Genomic DNA, 13308 nt, shown 5'->3' on the forward strand with positions numbered 1-13308 from the left:
GAATTGCATCGAAATATTGTAAATGATTTCACCTCCTGCTATAACTTCAGTCCGTCATTTTAGGGAAGTAAGTTAACTTACTTCGCTTGGGAAGAAAGTTCTACTTGTACTAATAGTACTTACCATAGCATGAGTGCAAACTATATGTTCATCAATATTAACATACAGAGAATGTGTCTGTGTTTGTATGAAGTAATCTCAGAAGCTACTTAACAGTTTTTTATAATTATTATTTCACCATTGGAAAGTGTAGTTTCTCTAGATGGACATAATGCTATAATGTTATTACGGTTACTTCTGAGTGAATAGAAGAGAGGTAAGATTAAAATAGATACTTATACACAGAAAACTTGATAGGCTATTCTGTATATTCGTTTTCTGTATTTCTTAAAATAATATTAATGTACCATATTCATTTTTATCTCAGAGAATTAAGGAACAACGATAGTGTATTGATTTATTATGCGGTAATAGTACATTAGCTTAGCATTCCATGATTTTATAATCCAAATTTTAACTATGCTCATTTCAGTTGTGGTTAAAATAGGTAAAATGAATAAATTATGCAATAAATGCAATGCAAAGAATGGGGTAATGAGCCAAGCGGCATCGTTTGGTGCAAAAGAAATACATAAAATCAATTCTGCGCCATTATTTAAAGTGCAAGCATAGGCTTATCATTTAATTGGAAATCTTCTTCCAGCTGAGAGTAAGAGCATTTATTTCTTACAAGTATATTTCATTTCAGACGCTGACCAATTGTCTATTAGGTTTAATATAGTAATCTTAAAAGTAGAATGACTTGACAACTCCAGAAATTACTGCATGATAATAACAGTTAAATTCATACTTTTAAATACAACTTTGAAAATGATTCAGGAGCAAACGACTTATAATATAAAAAAAGCTATTATTCACTAAGTAATTACAAAACTGTATTTAGATTTAAGTCAATATTTATTTCTAACAAGTACAGCGATGCGCATGGGTATTGCTAGTTTAATAGTATGTACTGAACTGAATCTTAATTAAATAACAATAAACACAATAATCCCCTGATTGAGGTTCTGGCTAGATTTATTATCAGCCTAGATCATATATGTAACATATAGGTCATCGCTGTGTTAAAATCGTTTGCACTTTGAAGAGAACAACCGCCAGGATCGCCACCCATCCGCCGTAAACGAACACGAGATGGCAGTACAGTCGCTAATGCAATACAAATGGGAATTATGACTTGACTTCTTATGTAATAACTAGATGGCAGCGTAGTAAACCTGACAAAAGTTGTTAACGTCAAAGTCTATAAGGCCGACCTATCTGTTACATATGTGATCTAGGTTATCAGGAAGTACATCTCACTTGACGATATGTCAGAGGAAGAACAATAAGAGGCGTTGACATGGGAAAGCATGTAAGTCACAGAAAATCGAAAATCCGTTTTTTCACGGATAAGATAGTACGAACCCGCGCCAGTAGCATGGTTAAGCCAGTATGTCGCTAGCAGAAATCGTTTAGTTTCAGCAGCTCATCAAAGATGGGGTTAGCGTTAAGTAACGTCCTTTGTAACAGACCCACAAACGTTTTTCGCTTGTTATGTAAAATTTCGTTTTTGTGACTTACATGCTTTCTCATTTCAATGCCTCAATTGTTTGTATGCATCTGAAATCTCACTAATGTAATATGTAGCTAGTTGGTGATGTATGCAATGGAGGGGGAAAGGAACTGGCCACCCTACCCCATTATCTCCTGGCCTAGTTATCTCATAAGTGATGTCTTCTTGGCAACACTTGTGAGGTTCAGACCTGTCTTAGGACAGTTAACTAAACAACATAACAACACAATATTATAATCTGTCCTTAAAGTCTCAACATTAGCCGTCATATGTATGGACCATTGCTCTAAGGATAAGTTTCACATTAAAATAAATATTCCCAGTTTGTTTGGATCAGGGGCGGGTCCGTCCTTTTGTGCTACAGCACAATGATAATTTTTGCTCAAATAATGCATTTGTAATACCACAGTATTTGATCTGTCATTTGACCATTTCCGTAGTTATGTTCATGACGCGTTATATAGTGTCTAGTCTTCGCTCTTCGCTCTTTGGTGTCTCAGGGGGTTCGCTGTGCTACTCAGAACTTCACATGAAAATGTAAACAATTATGCGCATGTGCGAAGCTGAAATCACTGCTCTGATTGGCTATTTTTACGCGGGAAAGTGCTGTAGTTAGCTTCAGGACGACACTGCTTGGAGATTGCAAAAGTAAAGCGTAACGAAAGAATGGTTGTTTGTGGAAGAACTCGGAACTATAGGTATTTGGCAATTCAAGTATCCGACTGCTGCTGCAATCTACCTGTATGAGGTTCCTCCTAAATCAGCCAGCAAGCGACGGAAAACGGAATCCCAGAAAATTGAAGCCAAGGAAGTATGTGACCGTATAATTCAGAAAGTTATCCACCGTTTCCAGTCTTTAAGCTACCTAGACGCAACAAAATTGTTAAACAGAAAATGTTTGACAATTTTTCGCATAACTTTCCTGAACGCGAACTTGAAGTTGTTGTCAACAGCTATACTATACTGAACAAAAGAGTGTTAAAGACACAACTTGGAGTTCTATACGGAAGACGCGACTTCCGAAATATAGATGGCTGTTCAATTGTTACAATACATAGTCTCCAACAATTTACAGGATCCATTCTGTTAAGTAACGAAGTTGTTAAATATTTTGGTTACAACACTAATGACCACTGCTGAGTCTGAAAGATGTTTTTCTTGCTTGAAACGCATAAAAACGTTTTTAAGGAACACTATGTCCCAGGATCGTCTCACTGCTCTTGCAATACTCTCAATAGAAAAGAGTATGATGTCCAAGATGGAGGGGTTTAACGCCGGGGAAATTGACAAGTTCTGCAGTAGGAAGGAATGTCGTATGGACTTTATATTTCGTCACTAGGCGAGTCTCAAATTAAGATAAATACATATAAGTGTGTACAGTAGGCCGATATAGAGATTGTAGATCGCTCATTATTTTGACCACCAGCCGCTACTGATTTGGATGCAGACGGTTTCGCCTTTCATTAATAAATTTCCCAGTTTTGGATAACAGTCGATCCGAGGAACTGAAGGTTCCAGTGAATATAGATACTTCCTGGCCAGATGACTTAGTTGTGGGTGTATGGTGTTAAATAAAAGAAACGGATAGGTGGGAAAAATACTGGATTTGTTTAGTTAATTATGAAAAATAATAAGCACTTACCTGAAATTTGCGCAGTAGTTAAAAAGGGATGTAATGCAAAAAATGTACTTGACAGTAAGGTTGAGTTTATGAATTATAATTAAGGAACTCTACCTTGCATAATTTTATACATTAATGAAGGTCATCAAAACTGTTTCCAGTCAATCAAGAAGAGACTATCCAATGTCTCAACTCTCAATACAAACGATTCGCAATATCTGAATAATTGGAATCTACTCCTGTGAAAGAATCGTGTTGCCCAGCTTCACTTTAAAACAGCTTATGATATTATGATCTTCCCTTTTCTCGATACTATCGGTAATCGCCTGAAGTATCGATAGTATTTGAAACAGCTTTAATATCGACAGTTTCGATCCTGAAGTCATAACTATCGATAGTATTGATAGTACTATCACAGTCTACTATATACAGTCACGAAGCTTGAGTTTGAGGGTGCTAGAAACAATAGACTGTGACAGAACTATTTTGCATTGCCTGTAATGAGGCAATATTAGCGATCCTAGTGGTGAGCAACTATCTAATGTTCGCATATTTACTACGTATTGAGCTTCGCGACTGTATGTACTAGACTGTGGTACTATCGACTATCACGCAACACTAATCCCGTTTGAACTTTGTCCCTTCAACTTAACATGATTACTACAGAGTAGGAAAGAAGTTATGTTCATTATCAATGTTTGAGTACAACTGATAATTGAAGGGTTCAGAGCCATAGTGGGCAAAGCGCATTTATGAAAAACGGAGAAAGCAAGGGTTAAAGGTAAATGAATAAAGTTAAAAGTTTAATGAAGATTGACATATCATTTAGTATGAATGTATATACTTTATATTACTTGCTATATGTTTCAATTGAATTATGGTGATAACTTCATTTTAACTCTTGTTTTCTACGGTTTTAGTAAATGACGCTTGTCCTGCTATGCTTCTGAACCCTTCAATTCAGGATACGTATTTCGCCCGCGGAAAGAAATATGGTAACAATTGCACTACTGAATCCCAGTATCTATTTATTAAGAGGACGATGTCGAATATTCCTCAGAAGATGAAAGATTCAAGGTGTACCTAATATTAAGATAGAAATGTGAACATTAAACATTTAAGTTGCCGAACGTTGCAAATGTTAAATATTATTGCCCTTTTACTGCCTAATATTGCTAAAAATGAAGTAATTTAAAACTCTGTTTCCATTTATGTTTCATTATTATAGTCTCCGCCCACGGGTTCTTTGCTCTAGCTTACTGCGCTATAAAATCTGAACATTAGAAACGGAAACAAGATTAGGGGCGAAATTAAGTTCTTGAAATCTGAGGAGGAAATTGAACGGACATGCTCAGGAAATATCAATCTCGACAAAATTAAGATTTTTACGATATACATGAAACAACAGAGGAATGAAAGTTGAAATGATCATACCATGCATAACTAATGCAAGAGAACAGAAATTCGAAGAATTTCCTGTAATATCAACCAAGTGATAGCTTAAAATTAGGCTGTTGTTACCGTGATGGGAATATAATGGTGTAGCAGACGGTTGATTCAAACTCGTTTTCTACTGCGCATGTCGTCACTTGGGAAGCAGCAGCGCGCCGCAGTCCTCGAGGAAAAAAACAAACCGCTGTTATGTGTACGTGCACGGTGTTAATTCTTTGTTTATATAATTATATTATATTGAATGTTATCCTTGAATCAGTAATGCTATTAATATGACACATTTTTAAATCGATGATGTACTTGGAATATCTCACTTCACACAGTGACATTTGAGCATTACCACAGTATATTTAGCAAAACTACGTCTATGAGCCGGTTTCACCAACCTTCAGTAAATCAGTCCAAATGAAACATTAACTACTGAACATTAAAATATTTAACGATTCACTACAATGCGAGCTGCTCACCAACCAAATGTTCTTAACATTTAATGAACAGTAAGTAATGGCTCATTAGGATAAATAAATGCGATCTATGAATTTTTCATAACTATATCAGAACATCTTTAAATAAAACCACAGTCTACTATATCTATAATCGTGTACAGCATTAGAAAACAGTTTTATTGTCTCTCTTGGTAGTGGAAAAGTTGAAATTTTGGCCGCGATTTACACACGAGTACGTTTATATGCGCTGTCTCCGTATACTTCAAGCCGAGCACCTATTATATGCCTCGTAACGCTTAATACGTCACGCTTCTGTGGTGGAGCAGTCATTAGTATGCTGGCTTGTCAAACCTGGAACCCGAGTTCGATTCTCGGTGAGAGCTGTTTTTTTTTATTAACGTAACTAATTTTTATACATGTTACCTTTCTTCATTTTTTTTTTTTTTTTTTTTTTTTAGTGAAACGAATTATTTCGCAACTCTGGCTCCACTAGGAGAATCAATTTTCTTCCCGAAATACAACAAAGATAAACAAATAAATTAAAGAAAAATACGCATGTGGATCTAATACTTCGTCCACATGCCACTGGTGTCTGTCACTTCCTGGCATCTTCGGGGCATTGAGTCCATCAGATCGCGGAAATAGTTTTGGTTCTCAGCGAGATCTTCCCAGGTACCCAGAACTTGATCCCACAACTGATTTGGATTTTGAGGTGGGTTGTCTCGATATTTCTCAATCCTCCTCTTTTTCATGCCTTTCCGTGAACCGTCTTTGAACATTTATGGCGATGTGCGCGGGGTGGTTATCCCGCTGGAAAATGAAATTTCCTTTGGAAAGAAAACGATTATAAACTCCATGAATCCAGTTCTTTCGCTTCTATTTTAAAGCCAGTGCAAACATATCTTATCGCTAGCTAGCATATAATTCTAATAAATGAAAGTTAATATACCAATTGAGCGGCCGGGTAGCTCAGTTGGTAGAGTAGCTGGCTACGGACTGGAAGGTCTGGGGTTCGATCCCATGTGGTGACAGGATTTTTTTTCTCGTTGCCAAACTTTCAGAACGGCCCCGAGGTTCACTCAGCCTCCTATAAAATTGAGTACCGAGTCTTTCCCGGGCGTGAAAGGCGGTCAGAGCGTGGTGCCGACCACACCACCTCATTCTAGTGCCGAGGTCATGGAAAGAATGGGGCTCTACCTCCATGCCCCCCAAGAGCCTTCATGGCATGTTACGGGGACACCTTTACCTATTTACCTTTTTCATATACCTATTAAATTTCGTTATATTTGAATGCACATTGTGTATTAATTTACTAATATTTCTTAGGTATGTAGTTATAGGGTAATAACCACTTTCATGTGTTAAAATAAAAGCTCAATTGTATGTTACCTAGTTGACTAGTTTTCAGTTTTGTCTCAGCTGTTTTTATGTTATTCTAACCTATGATCAGTTTCTTCTAAAATTTTGAGTATCACGATCTTCGTGACGCAGTATCTTTCTTGAATTTTTGTGTCATTCAAAGTTTCAAAATTATCGTTTCTTAAACGGTTAACATTACCTCCATCTGACTCTTAATTTTCGAGCAGTTCTAGATATAACAATTCTGCGTCGATACGTTCCACCATTTTATATTGCAACTAATGAATCATTAAAAATTTAAAGACGGAAATTTCTATCACTAAATTTAATGATAGCTTTACTGGTTCGTTGGGCTAAAGATTGTTGGTGAGATATAAAAATGAGTTAATGAACCAGTAAATAAATTAATGAATCATTAAAACCTTAATGAAGGTTGGTGAAACCGGCCCTATTTGTCATAAACTGAATGTGTAATGTAAAATTAATTTTAGTAGGTAGCTTTATAGTTATTTTTATCTCACAAATTATACTGCTGTTTCAATAATTCAATTATTGACTGTTAAATATAATCTGTAGGTCTATTGTAGACGAACTGAAGAATTGCTACATCTGAATTTTGGTGAACTTGTTTATTATTTTTTAAATTTAGATTCAGGTTTTTTTCGACGCGTGTTGTTATTTTAAATTTCGAATGGGGTGACTGTACCCACCTATTGTGCTTAAAATTGTTTTATTTTTTAAACATACAGAGTTAATAAAAGTTTGTGTATTTAATTACCAAGAAGTAGTATAAAATGCCATATTTGATTCTGATTTCTTGGTATTCATAATCAATTAACCTACTCCACTTCCAAACCTTACGGTTTGAGCTGAGCTAAGCTAGCAAGCTGCGAGAGAGTTTGCAGTGCTTCCGACGTGACGTCATCACGTAGTACGAGAACAGGCGAGATTGCGCACTGCTTCACCATTATATTCCCACCACGGTTGTTACGAAATATTCACATACTATTTTTTGTTAGGCTTTTTCCACTCTTCAGCGGTTAGCCTCTAATTCTCTTTCCTCTCGATAGACGGGAGTATATTTAGCCTGTGCCCATCGTTGTAGCTGAGGGGTCCCGGGTTCGATTCCCAGTCAGAACGAGTTGCCTGGGTGAGGTTTTTTCGGAATTTTTCCCTCACTCCTATGGATGGATATGAGGTAACTTTATCAAGCGATTGGAACCCCACTCATCGTCGCCACTTCCTTTCCTCCTCTATCATCCTTTCCTTATCCCGTTTCTGGTTTTTCAGATCACTCTACCGGCGACCTCCCGAAGCTGCTGGCTCTCTCGACCGGCCTCCTTGGAATATAGTTCAGCGGTGTTGGATGGCTTCTGCAATGGCACCCGAGGCGGACCTACTCGGGGGAGGAGTTTCGCCTCGGATCGGCAGGGGGCCTTGTGGGAATTTGCCGAAGCAGGAATGGTATATGGATTCTGTCGACTGTATGAATCGGTAGTTAAGGAAGTCATGTGGTTAGGGCGGTGCACGTAGGGGATCTGTGGCATGCAACTCTTTTCATTACGTGGGTTAGCGCAATAGATCTCAATAGATCGCAGTGCTGGGCCATCCATGCCCCCTTCAGTTAAATTCTATTCCACTCCATTCCATACTCAGCCTGTTGTGATATTTCTCTGACAGATGACTGGCCTATCGCGGAATGTGAAAATATGACAACGAAATGATGTTGTGAAGGATTGTAGGATTGGGAAGGAAGCAAGTCATGGCCCTTGTTATTATTGCTATCCCAGCATTCGTCTGAAGAGACTTGAGAAACCACGAAAAACCAAAGTCAGAATAGCGAGACACTGAATGCATCAAATTCAAAGTTATGTATATTGCATTTTTAATGCTCCTGGAAACTGGTGAAAGAAATGTTGAATTTCTGTTACAGAAAAATTTGTGAGCTCTCACATCTTTCGTTGGAATACGTAAGCTGACTTTGCTTAAGAAGGAATTATAGAACAGATCACCTTCGAGGACCTTGCAAAAAAAAAAAGATATTAGAGCTCATTGCGTCGAGTAGACAGGCTTCGAAGTTTATAGCAATCGCATTTTATCTTACCTATAGCTACACCTGGAGTTAATGGACAGAAATCTGAATGAACATAAGGATATGAATTTTCTTCGGATATTATTTTATAATTTAGCCGAATCAGTAGTTGTATTAGAGTGACAAAGCACAGATGGATATTCAAGTTTCGATCGCACTAATGTATAGTAGTAAAAACTTAAAAGAGAATCAGACGTGGAAAAAGAATAACTTATTTACCGTATTATACTCAGCTTTCTGATTGCTTGATTGAGTTTGTAATCAGTGTGATTGTGAAAATACAGTATATTGTCTATGAAGACTCGAACGTCTCTCACACAATATTTTCTGTTTAAATTAGAACATTATTTAAGAACTAATTGAATTTTAGTGAAGACGTTTTCCTAAAAAAGGTTATTATATTAATTTTGGAAACGTTAACTTTCATATCGTTATCTTCCGACCATTTAGCGATTGAGTTAAAGTGATGCCGAAGAGACTGACATCACTACTTTTGATTGTATGGAAAATTTTTAGAGCTTCAGCAAATAATAGAAGGTCGGAATTTATTCTTTAGCATCGTTAACGTAGATTGTAAATAGGAGGAATCCTAAAATAGAACCCTGCGGTATTCCAAAACTATGTTGTATGGATCAGAGAGAGAGAGAGAGAGAGAGAGAGAGAGAGAGAGAGAGAGTGCTAGATAGTTGTAAACATGACTGTCTATCGTATAAATAATTTTCTCGCCAGTTTATGTAACTAACAGAAAGGCCAATGTTTTCTAACTTAATGTGACAGCCACGTGAGAAGGAAGGGCTAAGTCGGCCGTGACGGGCGGGTTGCGCGCGCATCTGCTTCCTGGGGCATGTTCTGTGGGGAGAAAGGGGAAAGAGCGACTGCGGCAGAGAGGAGAGATATCCGGATGATTCGAGAGTGGAATCTTTCGCGAACTCTCCAGAAACTATAGGTTGGTTATAAAAGAGAAGACGCAAGTGAACGTCAGTCAGTCAGTCAGTAAGCCAGTGTTGTTACAGGCAGATTTGGACAGTAAGCGAGTTAGTCTTGTGTAGCGGTGAAGGCAGCTTCGAGACCAGAGCGCGACTTGAGTTGTGTCCGTAACTGTGGAGCCTGAAGCCCGGAGTTCGAGTGCAGTGGACCGCAATTGGGGGACCTGAGTTCGAAGTGCAGCGGATCGTCTCTGAAGGTCTGGGGTTCGAGATTCTGTGACCGCGAGTGACTGAGCTAGAAGAACTAGCCAAGACAAACGGGCTGTGAACTGAGAACTGACAGTTCTGTGTTGTAAATAGTGCTTTGAGAATATTAGTTAAGATTAACAGTTCATTGTTGTTCGTAATAGTCCAAGTAAATTGTCTTTGTCGTTTGTGGAGTGCAATAACGAACGCTGTGTTGCTGTGCGGAGAGCAAATCCCATTGTTGACGGGAGTGAAATTAAATTGTAGAGAGTGACGAGTTATTGTTGAGATAATAAAATTACATTGTTGTTCAGTATAAAAATTTACATTAATGTACTAAGGTGTGCAGAACTACATCGAGCGCTTTGTTGATATAAAAATATAGAGAATCACTTTGTTCTTGCGTTTAATTATTGGTACAGTTTGATTTAAATAAGAGACCAGGTTAGTTGCAGTGCATTTATATTGTGGTTTTTATTTCTACTTTAACCACGACACACCCGACAACAATGTGACTTTTATTCCTAATAATTCACCCTACAACAATGGGTATTCCAATCAACACAGCAACACAATAGTCGTTATTGCACTCCACACGACGACAGTGGCAATACACGACGTGTATTATTGAGAAGAACAACGATGTACTTCTAATTTTAATTATTAATGTTCACAATTCACAGTTCACTTGCCTTAGCTAGTTCTTCTAGCTCACTCTTCAAGTTCATTGCATGTGAAACCCCGGGCTTCCGAACTGCGTCGCGCTCGCCTGGACACTGCCGCAGTTACGGACTCACTTAAGTTCACTGCACTTCGAACTCAGGCCTTCCGAGTACGGTCTACGACACGTCGAACTCAGGTCCCCGTCGCTCGCTGCTGTCCAAGACAAGACTTGTAGACTCAAGACTGACTTCCGAAGACTGACTGACTCTCTGTTGGCCACTCACGGTATTATTTATTATTAAACCACATGTTCTGGACTCTTCGATTCGCGTGGCTTTCAGAATCTTCAAGAGAAACTCGCTTCTAGATGTTTCACTCCGCTCCGCGCCGTCACCGTAGTTCTCTCTCCTCGCTCCTACCGAAGCTCGAGCTTCCGTTTCCCCGCGCCTCCCTTCTCGCTAGATTCGCGCACACAGTTCTGAGGCAACCAGAACAATCCAGACTGGTGCCGCAATATTTAATAAATCTATGTTGTGCAGAATTTATTTTGTTTTTGACATAAAAGAAAATGTGTTTGTGAATAATGATTTCAACAATTTTTTAGAAGTTATTTAGAATTGAGATAGGTCTATAATTACTAACCTCATTTCTTTTGCTATTATTAAATTCAGAAATAATTGCTGCTTATTTCCATTGTGAAGGAAATACTCCGCTTTTCAGACTGGAGTGAAATATGTGGCCTAACAAAGGAATAAATATCTTGGAACGTCTTTTAATTATAAAATCTTCAAGTAAATAATAATAATAATAATAATAATAATAATAATAATAATAATAATAAGTAGTAATAATGCCAATGATAATAACAATAATAATACTAATGACAATAATGATAATACCAATGCGGGAGCCACCAGCGTAGTTCAGTTTACAAAGGCATTTTCCTGCTGGTCCGGATCTGCGCTCAGGAGTGGTTTCAATTCCCGCTTCGATACTGGCTGGCTTTTTCCGAGGTTCTCCGCAAATGCAAGGTGAATGTCAGGTAATTCATGAAGAATCCTTGGCCTCATCTCGCCAAATACCATCTCGTTATCACTAATTCCATAGACGCTAAATAACCTAGCAGTTGATACAGTGTCTTTAAATTGCCACTAAATATAATACTGGTCAACAAAGCTAAACATATTTTTTGTTAACAGATAAAGAAAGGGTGATTCTTATAGCATTTTTCGTCCTGATTTCAGATCTGTTTTCAAAATTCTTCTATCACCAGGGTTTTTGAGTCATTATATGAAATGTACTTCAGACTTCTATAGTATTGACACCTTGTAACACTTTACCTAAAATCATATTTATTTATCTAAAATTTGTGTGAAATAGATTTTAAGTTATACTTTGCTTGAGAAACACCTCTTTTGAGTGTCCAGCAGTAGTCTGACAATATTTGGGCTCAATTTTTCCTGGTAGCGCCTTTCCATTTCAGAACAATCCTGATGAAAACGCTCCCCATGTTCGTCGCTCACTACCTGAAGGTTTTGAGAAAACAAAAAATAGATGAGAATCCAAAAAGTTATTTTGAGAGATACATGACACCCCATCACGTTATAGTTCAGGATCAGCTCGCCGACAAGCTCTCTGTAATCTTCTGATCCTAGAAAGTAACATTCTGTTGAATGATCCTTAGGTTTCCGGCATATCACTGTAACTGGAAAAGGCATATGACGGGATCCTTTTAGCCAACCAGTTACGCTAAAAGAATTACATGGAGCACAACAGATTTCAGGAGCCCAGTTCCTGTCCTTATGTATTTTGCAATCAAAAGAACACTCGTAAGCTTTTTAAACTAATAACGTAGAAAAATTCACCTGTGTGCTTTCAAAGTTAATTAACCACAAACGTAACAAAATTGTTTGTGAATTACACAGTAGACTATTTGGATGTATGTTTGACTTTATAAGATATTTTTACCACACTTAAAATTAGGATAAAGAAAAGACCAAGAATAAAATTCGTTTTTATGAATTCTGAGTTCAAAGGCAACAGTGACCTAAAGGTCACAATAAAATGAAATATTTGAAATATTTTCCTTGCATTAGTATGTTAAGGACTGTATATAGCAATAAAAATAAATCTTTTTTTCTAAAATTACAAAAAATGGACGGTGGTAGAAAAATTATGACTTCATTTTTGGTATCAGCAGATGATATTACATAAGAAACAGCAGAAATGGTACATTTAACAAAATCATTGTTGAGCAGTGTAATAATAATAATAATAATAATAATAATAATAATAATAAATATAGATTTAAATTAGGGTGTAACTTAAGATTACGTTTCTACTTGCTAGTGTTAAAACGTGTAGCTGGCCTGTAACGTAGCTCTCTCTGTAGTGGGGTCAGCGAGCGCGGCAATCACTCATGTGTGGGGTATACAGAAGATCCTGCTAATTACGGCACGCAGACCACCTGCTATGTAATTCACCCTGCCCCGAGAATTTGTGTAGAAAGGCGCCTAAAGTTAGGAGGATGCACTTTATAACTTTTTGAGCTCGCCCGCTTCCCCGACTCCTCATTTATGAACGCTAAAGGACGTGAGAACCGACCCCATTCATGATGTGGTCTGTATTGTAGACTCAAGAAGCAGATAAAACGTGTATTTCGAGACCGTTCCGAGTTAGTGGCCCATTTGCCCCCGCCTCTTCTTCCTAACCCTCTTTTCATCCGTAACACACGCTTCCTTTTATAAAGATGGTCATAATATCAGGTCTTCACCCGGTTTGTTTGCTTTCTCTGCTATTCTACATTGATAGTTCTAGTTCGCCTCTTAAAGAGATAATTTCATAAGTGTGGATATTCAGTAGCGGATAGTAGCGTGCGTTTCCCAACC

At 37.7% G+C, this 13308-nt stretch overlaps 1 protein-coding gene across 2 annotated transcripts in view; it reads left to right on the forward strand.

Annotated features, from left to right (window-relative positions):
- The window catches only part of LOC138709219 (protein Fe65 homolog), a 736863-nt gene that overhangs the window by 139632 nt on the left and 583923 nt on the right, over positions 1-13308 (forward strand). The gene's annotated exons all lie outside the window — the stretch shown is intronic.

This window comes from Periplaneta americana, chromosome 11 (genome assembly GCF_040183065.1).
Source record: "Periplaneta americana isolate PAMFEO1 chromosome 11, P.americana_PAMFEO1_priV1, whole genome shotgun sequence".
NCBI classification, from domain to species: domain Eukaryota; kingdom Metazoa; phylum Arthropoda; class Insecta; order Blattodea; family Blattidae; genus Periplaneta; species Periplaneta americana.